Source organism: Sarcophilus harrisii, chromosome 4 (assembly GCF_902635505.1).
Source record: "Sarcophilus harrisii chromosome 4, mSarHar1.11, whole genome shotgun sequence".
Lineage (NCBI taxonomy): Eukaryota > Metazoa > Chordata > Mammalia > Dasyuromorphia > Dasyuridae > Sarcophilus > Sarcophilus harrisii.
The window spans coordinates 257,635,634-257,647,851 of NC_045429.1; the positions used below are offsets into that span (position 1 = coordinate 257,635,634).

The window sequence follows — 12,218 nt, forward strand, 5'->3', positions numbered from 1 at the left end:
CCTCAAGCACTAGTTGTAAGACTTAACTTTTTCTGGATCTCTATTTCTTCTTCTGCAGAATGAAGCTGTCAAAACCCAGCTCTGCATGTTTGCCCCTCTTCAGATGTTCAGTTCCATATGGGGTGGCTGGCATGTAGGTGGCACAGTGCCAACATAGGCAGGCCTTCCTTCCAGAAATCCTTCAGTCCTACAGGAAATTTCGGTGACCTTTTATTACAATGCCATTTCCTTACCAGAAGACGTTCCTCATGAAACGGGGTTCCATTTTTATTCAGACATAGCAGTCTTGGAGTTTAAAGTGGGTAAACTCACAGACTGGATAAACTCTTGATCTCAGTGAGGAAGAAACATCTTAACTTCTAAGGATTTTTCATCCTTAGGGTAGAGTAACAAAATTATCCGAGAAGGAAATTGTAAGTTGTTGATCATGAATATTTAAATTGAATTACTTTTTTTTTTCTTCTGGAATAACAGCAGCAACAATAGTTATTATAACTAACATTTATAGAGTGCCTACTATGTGCTAGGCACTGTGCTAAGTAAGGTCTTTACAAATAGCATCTCATTTAATCCTTACAGCTCCAGGAGGTAGTTGTTATTTTTGTCCCTATTGCACAGTTGAGGAAGATAAGGCAGATATTGACACATGCCCAGAGTCCCACAGCTAGTAAACGTTTGAAGAATTTAAACTTGGGTTTTCTTGACTCTAAGCCCATTACTCTGTCCACTGGGATACTTCAGTGCCTGGAATATTATAAGTGGTTCAGTGGGTATTGCTGAACTAGAGAATTAGGAAGTCTTGAATTCCACCTGTATAAATACCTACCACCTATTTAACCTTAGTTTCAGCTATAAAACTGAAATAAAAATCACATTTTTCTCACAAAATTGTTGTGAGAGTGATAATAACAAGAAGAGGTAGCATATATATCTTTATTAAGTATATATGTATATATGTATTTATTACTTTAGAGTTTGCAAAATGCTTTAACAATATTATTTCATTTTATCCTCATAGCAGCTCTGGAAGTTGGTGCAGGATCAAATGTGGTGACATGTAAAGTGCTTTGCAATCCCCAAATAGATGCAAAAATAGTTTTCAACATTCGCCTTTACAAAACATTGTGTTCCGAAATTTTTTTTCCCTTCCCCTTTCTCCTAGACAGCAAGCAATCCAGTATAGGTTAAATATGTTAACACATTCTTTAAATGCTAGTTGTTAGATATTCCCCTGGGATTTTGCATTGGAGCAAGCAAGATAATCCAAGAACATGCAAGAGAGGTAGATTGGTTTGATGTGGAGGCTAGTAAGACATGCTCCTGTGTAGGGCAGCTTACAAGTCATTCTGCCCCTTTATTTCTTCTTGTCTGCCATAGCCTCAAAAAACCTGCACTGCTAATATTTCATCCTTTTTTGTGGATTTGTTCTGGCCCAGGTCAAAGTTCACCTCCATGACTGTACTTACTCATTTGTCCCATCTTGCCATCTCCTTTTAAAGAATGCTTTATTGATGTCTTTTGGGTTTTATTCATTTATTCTTAATGCTTCCACCCATTCTATTCAGTGAGCCTTCCTTTGTAATGAAGATGTTTTTAAAATTTCAGCAAAGTTGTTGAGCCACTTTAGTCTTGTCTGACAACATATACCAATTTTGCACAAGGAGGGAGGTACATTTTCTGATCTGTTCCCTGGGACTGAATGGGGTCATAATTACATAGTGTTCGATTTTATTTATGTTTTGCCATTTTATTGTGATCTTGTACATATTATTGCTACTTAGAATAAATTTATGAGAGAATGAATATGAATGGAAAATGTTTATTATGTGCTTACTATGCTTAGTATTGGGGATCAAATACAGAAGTTAAATAATTCTTGCCTTTTAAGAACTTATATTCTAATGGAGAGAGGCTATACATTTTGGGAATTGGTGACCTGGGAGAAAAGTTACTGGAAAGTTATCTGAATGGCAAATAGGGGCTTACAGTATAGATTAACTTAGTTGGTCTTAGAGCAGTGGTTCCATGATTTGATCATAGTCAATAACCTAGAATCCATAAGATGTGTGGATCAAATCTTGTTTCACCTATGTTTGATTATTGAAGCACTGGGAAACTCACTCTGTTCTTCATCTACATAGTGGGAGTGATAATATATATAGTAATAGCACCTAGCCCTAGTTTTTTAATTACTAACAACTAAAATGGAGTTACACAGCTGTTGTTGTTTAGTCATTTTTCAGTCGTGTCCGACACTTTGTGATCCTTTTTGGAGTTTTCTTAGTGAAAATACTGGATTAATTTTCCCTGTCTATCTCATTTTATAGATGAGGAGACAGTTCAGCACGGTTAAATGACTTGCCCAAGGTCACCCAGCAAATGTGTCTGATGCTAAATTTAGAGTCCAGTCTTCCTGACTCCAGACCCAGTGAACTATATTCACTATAGTTTCTAGCTGCTCTTTATTTTTGTTAGCTATTAGTAGTAATAATCTTATTAATGTCTTAAGCTCACTGCCTAAAAAATAGTGGTATAGTTCCATACAGAGTTTGTACTTGTCAAAAACAAAACAAAACAAAGCTATGCACACATGCCTGGCTTCAGTTGTTAAAATGGGAAACTATAGCTTATTCTGTGTTTTGATAACATGACTTTTGAGTATAACCAAGCCACTTGATTTCTTCTTGCCTTAATGTCTTTATTTATGAAATGGTCTTATAAGTTCTAATAACTCTATTAAGAATTGGGGTTTGAAAATTTGTATGGGAATCCTGCCAGAGTTGAGGATACCCTCAAGATAACTCCCCAGATGACTTGTCTCTTTCTCTCTTTCCCCAGGTTTTTGAACCTTTTATGGTGGATCTCTTTTAGATTAGTCATTGTTTTAAATTAGATTGAAGTTAGAGACTTTGGTGAAATGGTTTGAATTGACAGTAAAATTTTACTTTGATGAGATGGCTGAGGGAACCATTATCCATGGATTAAATATTTTTTTTGGTCAGGAGAGGAGAGTCCAGCAAAATTCTGTTGAAAAGTTTCAAACATAAGAGTTTAAAGGTTCACAGATTTAAACCTGGAAAGGAACTCCAGAACCTATCTGGTTCAACCCCCTCATTTCACAGATGAAAAAAATTGACTCTAAGGGAAGTTGGTCACATAGGTAGCAAAGTGTCAGAAATGGGATTTGCAGTGACAATCACTAGTTCCTTTTCAGCTGTACCACATGGTCTTGCTGTTCAGTCATGTCTGACTCTTTGTGATCCCCCCCCCTTTTTTTTTGAGGTATGATTATGTTTATTTTTATTTTAATAGCCTTTTATTTACAGGTTTCATGTATGGGTAACTTTACAGCACTGACAATTGCCAAACCTTTTGTTCCAATTTTTCCCCTCCTTCCCCCTCCCCCCTCCCCCAGATGGCAGGATGACCAGTAGATGTTGAATATATTAAAATATAAATTAGATACACAATAAGTATACATGACCAAACCATTATTTTGCTGTACAAAAAGAATCAGACTGTGAAATATTGTACATTTAGCCTGTGAAGGAAATAAAAAATGCTGGTGGGCAAAAATATAGGGATTGGGAATTCAATGTAATGGTTCTTAGTCATCTCCCAGAGTTCTTTCACTGGGCGTAGCTGGTTCAGTTCATTACTGCTCCATTGGAACTGATTTGGTTCATCTCATTGCTCAGGATGGCCACGTCCATCAGAATTGATCATCATATAGTATTGTTGTTGAAGTATATAATGATCTCCTGGCCCTGCTCGTTTCACTCAGCATCAGTTCGTATAAGTCTCTCCAAGCCTCTCTGTATTCATCCTGCTGGTCATTTCTTACAGAACAATAATATTCCATAATATTCATATACCACAATTTATTCAGCCATTCTTCAATTGATGGGCATCCACTCAGTTTCCAGTTTCTGGCCACTACAAAGAGGGCTGCCTTTGTGACCCCTTTTGAGTTTTTTTGGGCAGATACTAGAGTGGTTAGCCATTTCCTTTGACAGGTCATTTTAGAGATAAGGAAACAGACAGAAGTGATTTGCCCAGGGTCATACAGTGTCTGAGGCTGGATTTGAACTCAGGTTCTCCTGAAAATCTAGCTGTCTTTATTTTTCAGTCATTTTAGTCACATTGGTTGGTCTTGATCTAGTCAAGCATTGCTGAATTTGTGCTTGGGCTTTTTTCAGATTGAGAATCCCTTCCTTCTTCATCCCTGTTAATTCCTTCTTTCCTTTCTAGGTTTAGCTTTCTTTTTTCAGTCTTCCTTGATTTCTCTCTGTCCAAAGTGGTTATTTTCTTCTCAGATATTCCTAGGGTGCTTTGCGTAAATCATTCTTTTGCCCTGTCACAATTATACTTGTGTATTATATACTTCTCTGATGACTTCCTGTGTTCCCATAATAGAATAGAAGCATCTTGAGGGTAAAGATTGTCATTTTTCATCATCATATGAGTGCTTTGCACATAAAAGGCAGCTAATAGATGTTGGTGGTTTTGAAATGAAAAGAAGGTACATAAGTGACAGTCTAGAAACTAAAGCCTCCTTTTAGGTATAGGACAGACCTGGGAATTGTGCTTCTCTTCCCCACCTCCCATGTGCCACCCACAGTGACATTCATCATGATTGTCTCCTCAGTTCAAATAAAAAGCAAGCCAGAACTTAGAGCTCCATCTGGGGCCCCACAGACAGTACATCCTGTGCATTTTCCCTTTGAACATTGTACTTAATGAAGTGAGTCTCCGAGTGTGGTCTGGAAAACATCGGCCTCTTAGGGTATCATATTTTTTCTTCCACATCTGTATCTTGAAAAAGCTTTCTGCTCCTTTCTCCTTTCTCCTCCAGCATGGCCAGTAACCTCTTGTCCAGACCTTTCAATTGCCCTGATATTTTAAAACTGAAGTTTAACTCCCTTTTGTGTGTGCATCTGAATCTGTGAGTTCTTTCTTGCAGGAAACAGCAGCTTATCTATAACTTTGCCTTAAAATTGTCTGAGCTTAAATGGTTTGTCCATGGCCACTCACACTGTGTATGTTGGGATAGGACTTGAAAACTTGTGTTCTTGATGCAAGACGCACTTATCTATCCAATTTGAGAAGGGAAGTTCATTTCAAAAAGGCTTGCATTTGAAACCTGCCTCAGACATTTATTAGCTCTATGATCCTGTCAACATAATGAGGGGAAAAACATTTATCTGGCTAACTTTGTACAAAGCCTTAGGTTAACAAATAGTAAAGCAAAATCTTCTCCAAGATCTTACTTTTCATAAAGGCAGACAAAAAATAGAAGACAGTTTAGCTTCAGTGTCTTAAAAATGTAGTAATAATGGGAAATATTCCTTCTCTGAACCCCCTTTTCCCTGTCTGCAAAAAGTGAATAATGACTACACCTTCTTTATAGGAAGCAACAGGATTGTTGTTGGGTTCAGACGAGATAATATATACAAAGCATTTTGAAAACCAGAATACCTGTATAAATGGCAATTGATGAATTAATGTTATTGCCATTGTCCCTGGCCAAGGCAGCCCTTCCCACTTGAGAGTGGAAAAAGGGATGCTATGTTTCCTTCTGAGAGTTGATAAGGGTATATTGGTATTATGTGAATAAATACAGTAATACCTATACTATACTGATGTTTATGTTCTGAATCAATTATTCATTTTTCTATTCATTCATTCATTTAATTTTCGGAGTCAGTTGGGTTAAATGTCCAGGGTCTAGGGTCACACAGCTAGTGTGTGCAGCTGGATTTGAACTCAGTTCCTCCATTCTCCATGGCTAGTGCTCTATCCACTCTACCACCTAGTTATCCCTGAACAATTTATTCTATTTAATTTTAAAATACTGGTGCCTTATCAGAAACAGTATCATGTTAAACATTCATTCTGGTGAGCTTTTTTTTTTTTTAATAACATATTTAAAAAAAAAAAAAGACCTAAATAGATAAATTAATTAAATAAAGAAATTTAAGTAATGGGAATCTTTGGAGTCTCCTGTTCCACAGAACAGTGAATTGGTGGACAGGAGCTGGAGGTATTATATTTTTTGATCTGCTTATAATTCAGCATAGGAAATTCTGCCTTTTGAAGCACATCTTTCATTCATTTATTCCCCCATTCATCAAATGTTTATTGGATTCATACTATTTACAAGGGCCTGAGTATTCATTCGGTGGTAAGGGACAGCCTGGCCACAGGAATTCTTTTGAGGCCTGGTCATGAGAAATAATGAGAGAGCCTTACATCTAGTTATTTTCTAAGTATTTTTCCAATGTGTGCTTGATTTTGGTATTCACTGTTCAGAATGACCGTGGCAGTAGTCTGAAGTAGAGGCCTACGCAGCCTAACAGACACTATCAGCCTCCCCTTCTTAAGAGACATCTTTGTAACTCACTAATCTCCAGGGAAGCCCATGTCCTTTGATTCAGTTCAGCAAATATTTATTAAGTGTATGTACTCCGAGGGCCAGTGGTGTGTAGGAAAGAAAGGAAAGAAAGAAGGAGGGGACTCTAAGCATTTATTAGCATCTTATATATCAAACATTGTGTTGGGTATCATATTACATCATTTACAGGGAGCTCATTTGATCTTTACAGCATCCATGTGAGGTAGGTACTCTTAATTATCTCCATTTTACAGAGAGCAGCAAACTGAGGCAGACAGAGGTGATATCATACAATCTAGTGTCTAAGGACAGATTGGGCCTGGCACTTTAGGCACTGGGGCACACGGTTGTATTAAATAGAAAGCTAACTTCTTAGGCAGGAAGAATGAAGTTTGGATTTGAGCTCTGCTGTCTGTGTGATCCTGGACAAGTCATTTAAGCTCTTATAGCTCCAGGCAGATATTTAAGATAGTAAATTTCAGAGAAGGTGCTGACCTGCATTAATAGGAGAAACTTCCTCTTTGAACAGTTCTCCATACCAGTGAGATTGTAATAGTGGAGATAAAGCTAGTACTGAAAATAGTGGTAAGATAAGACACAACTTGCACTGCCCTCTGGGTCTATACTTTGAAGGTTCTTGAGGGGCATGTGAAGGTGCCAAGTATGATTTGAATTAGATGGTCCCGATGCTTATGTGGAATTTAGGCTTAATTTTAACCATCTCCCCAGAGGGTAGTATAGCCTCACAGCAAAGAATAGTATAATTTGGTGAGCAAACCACTTATCTAGAGGCTAACCTGGAAATGAACCAGAAATGTGTGTTAACCTACATCTTAGAAAAAGGTACTCGTGAGGCAGTAAAATAATAGACTAAGCCTGTAGTCAGGAAAACCTGGGTTTACTTTGTAGATATCTATTTGTTTGCACACTGTTACCTCTATTATATTATAAACTCCTTAAAGACAGGGACTGTCTTTTGCCTTCTTTTGTATCACTAAGACTTAGCATAGTGTCTGGTCAATTTTTATTGAATTTTAATTTGAGTTCAAATGAGGCCTATGTAATTATTAGCTGTGGGATTCTGAGCAAATTATTTAACCTATCTACTGCAATTTTTTGAACTATCAAACAATATCCACCTGCCTCTTAGGGTTGTTAAGAGGATTAAATGAGATATGTATAAAGGGTTTAACAGCACATAATAGGTATTTTAAAAATCCTTCTTTCCTTCCTTTTTTCTTCCCTCCTTTTCTTTCTTTCACTCCTTCCTTCCCTTTCTTTCCCCTCCTTTCCTTTCTTCTGTTCCTCCCTCCCCAGCTTTGTTGCAGATGTTGCCTTTAAATATGAGAAATTGTCCAATTTTTAATGATCTCATAGTAGTTCAATGGTATTAAAGGTCCTTTGGGCATCTTAAATAATTTATTTGAATCTCATTTGTTTTATGTGTTTGGAATTCTCAGGTAAATAGTAGAGAATTTTTTTTTTAACCTTCCTAAGCTGGGCAAACCCTATGGAGATAGGAGAGGATTTGGAACTTCAAAAGACTGTAAAGGGCATTTAATCTAACTCTCGTTTTATAGGTGAAAAAACAGGAAATGATTATAACAGGTCACAAAGATTAGAAAAAGCTGGCTGCAAGGATCCCAACTTTACTTAATTCAACTATTATTTAATACCCAAGAAATACATTGCATTCTTTCTGTATTTAGAGAGAGGAGCAGGAATTTCATAATCTATTCTTGATGATTTCCCTCTTCCTCAATTCAATTCATGTCAGATTATTGGAGGGATTTAATGTTAGTGGAAGGAGGAATAAATACCATTTTTGGTATTAGTGCTTTCACTAGTTTTTTCTCTAGTTGGCCTTTGGGTACAATTGCTTGTGAAAAGGAGGCTACTCTAGCATTAATTTGATTAAATAGTTTTTCAGAAGTTGTTTAACTACTTTTTATAAGTTTTACAATTTTACTATGCTACCAGATCACTAGAAATTGAGCTATTCCTGTACTGTAGTTTTCTCCATCTGGGGAAGGGAAAGGAATAAGCATTTGTATAGCATCTATACCGTGCTAAGCTCCTTACAAATATCCCATTTGATCCTCACTACAATTTGTCAAGGTAGGTACAGTTACTCCCATTTTGTGAGATAGTGATTATACTTTGTGGTGCTTAATTTGCAAGCTCTAGAACTTGATTTTGATTTCCATCACTTAACGTAACTCATCTGGGTTGTTCTAAATAAACCACTTCACCCTACTAGTTTCTTCATCAGCAAAGTGAGAGATGGATCCTTCCCATTCTAAAAATATTATTTTAACCATCATTAATTATCTTTTTACTAAGATAGGTTTCCTTATAATAATGTCATTTAAATATGCCCATCTTCAAGTCTTTATGGAATGCCTACTATTTGCCAGGCACTGCCCAGAGTGCTGAGTATGCAAGTAACAAAGAATAAAATGGGCCCCTTCTCACTCCCCCTATTATGTTCTAATAAGGGAAACAACACATAAACAGCCTGAATTAAAGTGCATAAATACAGTTATACATAGATAGATTAAGAGGAAGGATTGTAGACAGTGGGGACATCAGGAAGGGCTTCATGCAGAAGAAAGTGCTTCAGGTTTCATCTTAAAGGAATTAAGGGCACAAAGTAGAGAAGGAGAAAGTGCACACATGTCTAGGCTTCCATTTTTGTAACCCTATTATCATCTTTGACGACTCCTTCCCCTTCATTCCTGACAGCCAATCTGTTGCCACATCTCGCCATTTCTTCTTCAGTGTGTCTTGTGTTACATCCCTTCTCCATCCTCACAGACACAGGCCCCCATCACTTCTCATCAGCATTTTTGCAATAGCTTCCTAATGTCTTTGTCTCTAGTCTCTTCCCTACTCTAATCCACCTACATATGTTCAGTTGGTTCTGACTCTTTGTGACCCCATTTGGGGCTTCTCATCAGATTATAATGAAGTGGTTTGCCATTTTTTTCTTCAGTTTGTTTTACAGATGAGAAACTGAGGCAGAGTAAGATGACTGACCAGAGTCAAAGTTAGCAAGTGTCTGAAGCTGGATTTGAACTCGGGAATAAGAATCTCCCAGACTCCAGGCCCAGTGCTTTATCCACTGTGCCACCTTCCTGTCCTTTCTCTAGTTAATCAACTCCAGTCACTCTGTGTTGACTGTGGGATAAAATTATAAACTCTTTTGTTTAACTTTTAAAGGTCTCCATACCCTGAAGTATGTAGGTAGCGCAAATGGTATTCTCAATTTGGAGATGAAGAAACGGGCTGAGAAGTTAAATAGGATTGTCCAGTCATGGAGCAAATAAGTAACACCTGATCTAACTCTTAATTTGGTGTACTTTCTAGCTCAGCAATGCATATAATAGGTATTCAGTAAATATTTGTTAATATTTAATTAAAAATATATATAAATCAAAAAATTTAACTCAAAGACCTGTATCTGTGAGTTGTTTATTCTGTCACTGGTGTAATTGTCCCTGGGTGAAAAAAAAAATTGTGATTCTGCCAAACTGGCCTTCTCCTATCTCTCATATACAGTGCTCTGTGCATCCTTGCTCTAGTCATCCCATTGCACTCTTTTGGAGTCCCTTTGTTCTTTTCTTTATTTCTTTTTTTTTTTTTTAATTAAAACTTTTTATTTACAAAACATACGCATGGGTAAATTTTCAACATTGACCCTTGCAAAACTTTCTGTTCCAAATTTTTCCCTCTTTTCCCCCTCCCCCTCCCCTAGATGGCAGGTAGTCCAATACATATTAAATATATTAAACTATATGTTAAATCCAATATATATATACACACACACACAGTTATCTTGCTGCACAAGAAAAATTGTATCTGCAAAGAAAAAAAACCTGAGAAGGAAACCAAAATGCAAGCAAACATCAGCAGAAAGCATGAAATGCTATGTTTTGGTCCATTCAGTTCCCACAGACCTCTCTCTGGGTGTATATGGCTCTCTTCATTACTGAACAATTGGAACTGGTTTGAATCATCTCATTGCTGAATTGTCCATGTCCATCAGAATTGATCATCATATAGTCCTTTTTTTGCCATGTATAATGATCTCCTGGTTCTGCTCATTTCACTTAGCATCAGTTCATTTAAGTCTCTCCAGGTTTCTCTGAAATCATCTGTTGGTTGTTTCTTACAGAACAATAATATTCCATAACATTCATATACCATAATTTATTCAGCTATTCTCCAATTGATGGGCATCCATTCAGTTTCCAGTTTCTAGACACTATAGAAAAGAGTCCCTTTTTTCTTTTAAGACGCATTTCATGGACCACATTTTGCTCAAAATCTTTTCTGATAGAAATCTATGATAAATATATAACATCTGCTGTAGAACATCAGAGGCAGCTTTGTTATGATGAATAGAGTACTGGATTTGGAGTCAGAAGACCTGGCTTTTGATGCTTGTTGGGTGATCACAGCCAAAGACAGATTCCCCTTCAAGTTCATCTGTAGTCTGGGGCTGCTCCTTTGACCCATCTGATAGGGTTGTTGGGAGAAAAGTCCTTTGCAGAACTCAAAGCCCTATTGTGAGTTGTTTATTCTGTTATGCTGGGAGAAGTGGCAAGGAAAGACTATTTCTTATTAAGGGGTTCAGGAAAGATTTGCTATTGGAAGACTCATTTGTACTGGGTCTGAAACTTCAGGGTTGTAATAGACTTCAGTAACTGTTATCCTAGGAGGATACAAAAGTGTTGATTATTAACAAAATTCTAGGTATTAGATCCTTGGGTAAAAGCCTTTTTTTTTTTTTTTCCTCCGAGGGACAAATATACCTCTGATTATTGACATTTACTGAATACCTATTATATATGCATTGCTAGGTAAGAAAGTGGACCAAATTAAGAGTTAAATCAGGTATATCACTCACTTGCTCCATGACTGGACAAGCCTATTTAACCTCTCAGCCCCAGTTTTTTAATCTCCAAATTGGGAATAACACTTACACTACCTACAACATAGATTGTTGATTTTTAATAGGGAAAATTGCTTTGTAAAATTGTAAAGCACTATAGATATGTGAGGGATTGCTAATAGAATTTTGTTAAGTGTTAGGGAAAGGGCACAGGATTTAGAGTTGGGAGACTATTTCAGATCCCATCTCTGCCTTTTGCTGCCTATATAATCTTGGACAAATCACTTCATCCCTGAGTTATAGTAATAATAGGTAATATGAGGGTTTTCCCCATTTTTACAGATGAGGAAACAGATTAAATGACTTGCCCAAAGTCATGCAGCTAATTAATGTCTGAGATTGAATTTGAACTCAAACTCTATGCCTGGCAGTCTATCACTTTGCCATTACCTGTCTACAAGAGAACATCTTTCTCTGAGTCTGTTTCCTTATTGCTTAAATAGGATTAAAAAAAAAAAAAAAGATAAAGACAATTTTACCTACCCCATAGAGTTATTGAAAGTGTCAAGTGAGATAGAAAATATATGTAAAATATTTGCAATCCTTATTAATATACTTGATAAATGTCAGCTGTTGTTGGGTTTTTGTGGGAAGAGGGATTTTGGTGTGAGCTTGTATGGATATTCAGTATGAAAATTGCCTTCACTGATCCTAAGCAGCAGCTCATCTGTAATTAGCCTATTCGTAGATAATTGTCCAGAGTACTAAGAGGTTAAATGATTTTGCCTTGTCCAAGGTCACATAGCTAGTAAGTGTCAGAAATCCAGCTTGAACCAGGGTTCAGTCTTCTGAATACCAAGGCCGACCTTCCATCCAGTGTTCCATTCTTGTCAACATCATTATTATACTCCTACAAATGCATATACT

The 12,218-nt window shown here is 36.9% G+C and overlaps 1 protein-coding gene across 1 annotated transcript in view; it reads left to right on the forward strand.

Annotated features, from left to right (window-relative positions):
- The window catches only part of TRAM2 (translocation associated membrane protein 2), a 107,262-nt gene that overhangs the window by 14,858 nt on the left and 80,186 nt on the right, over positions 1–12,218 (forward strand). The gene's annotated exons all lie outside the window — the stretch shown is intronic.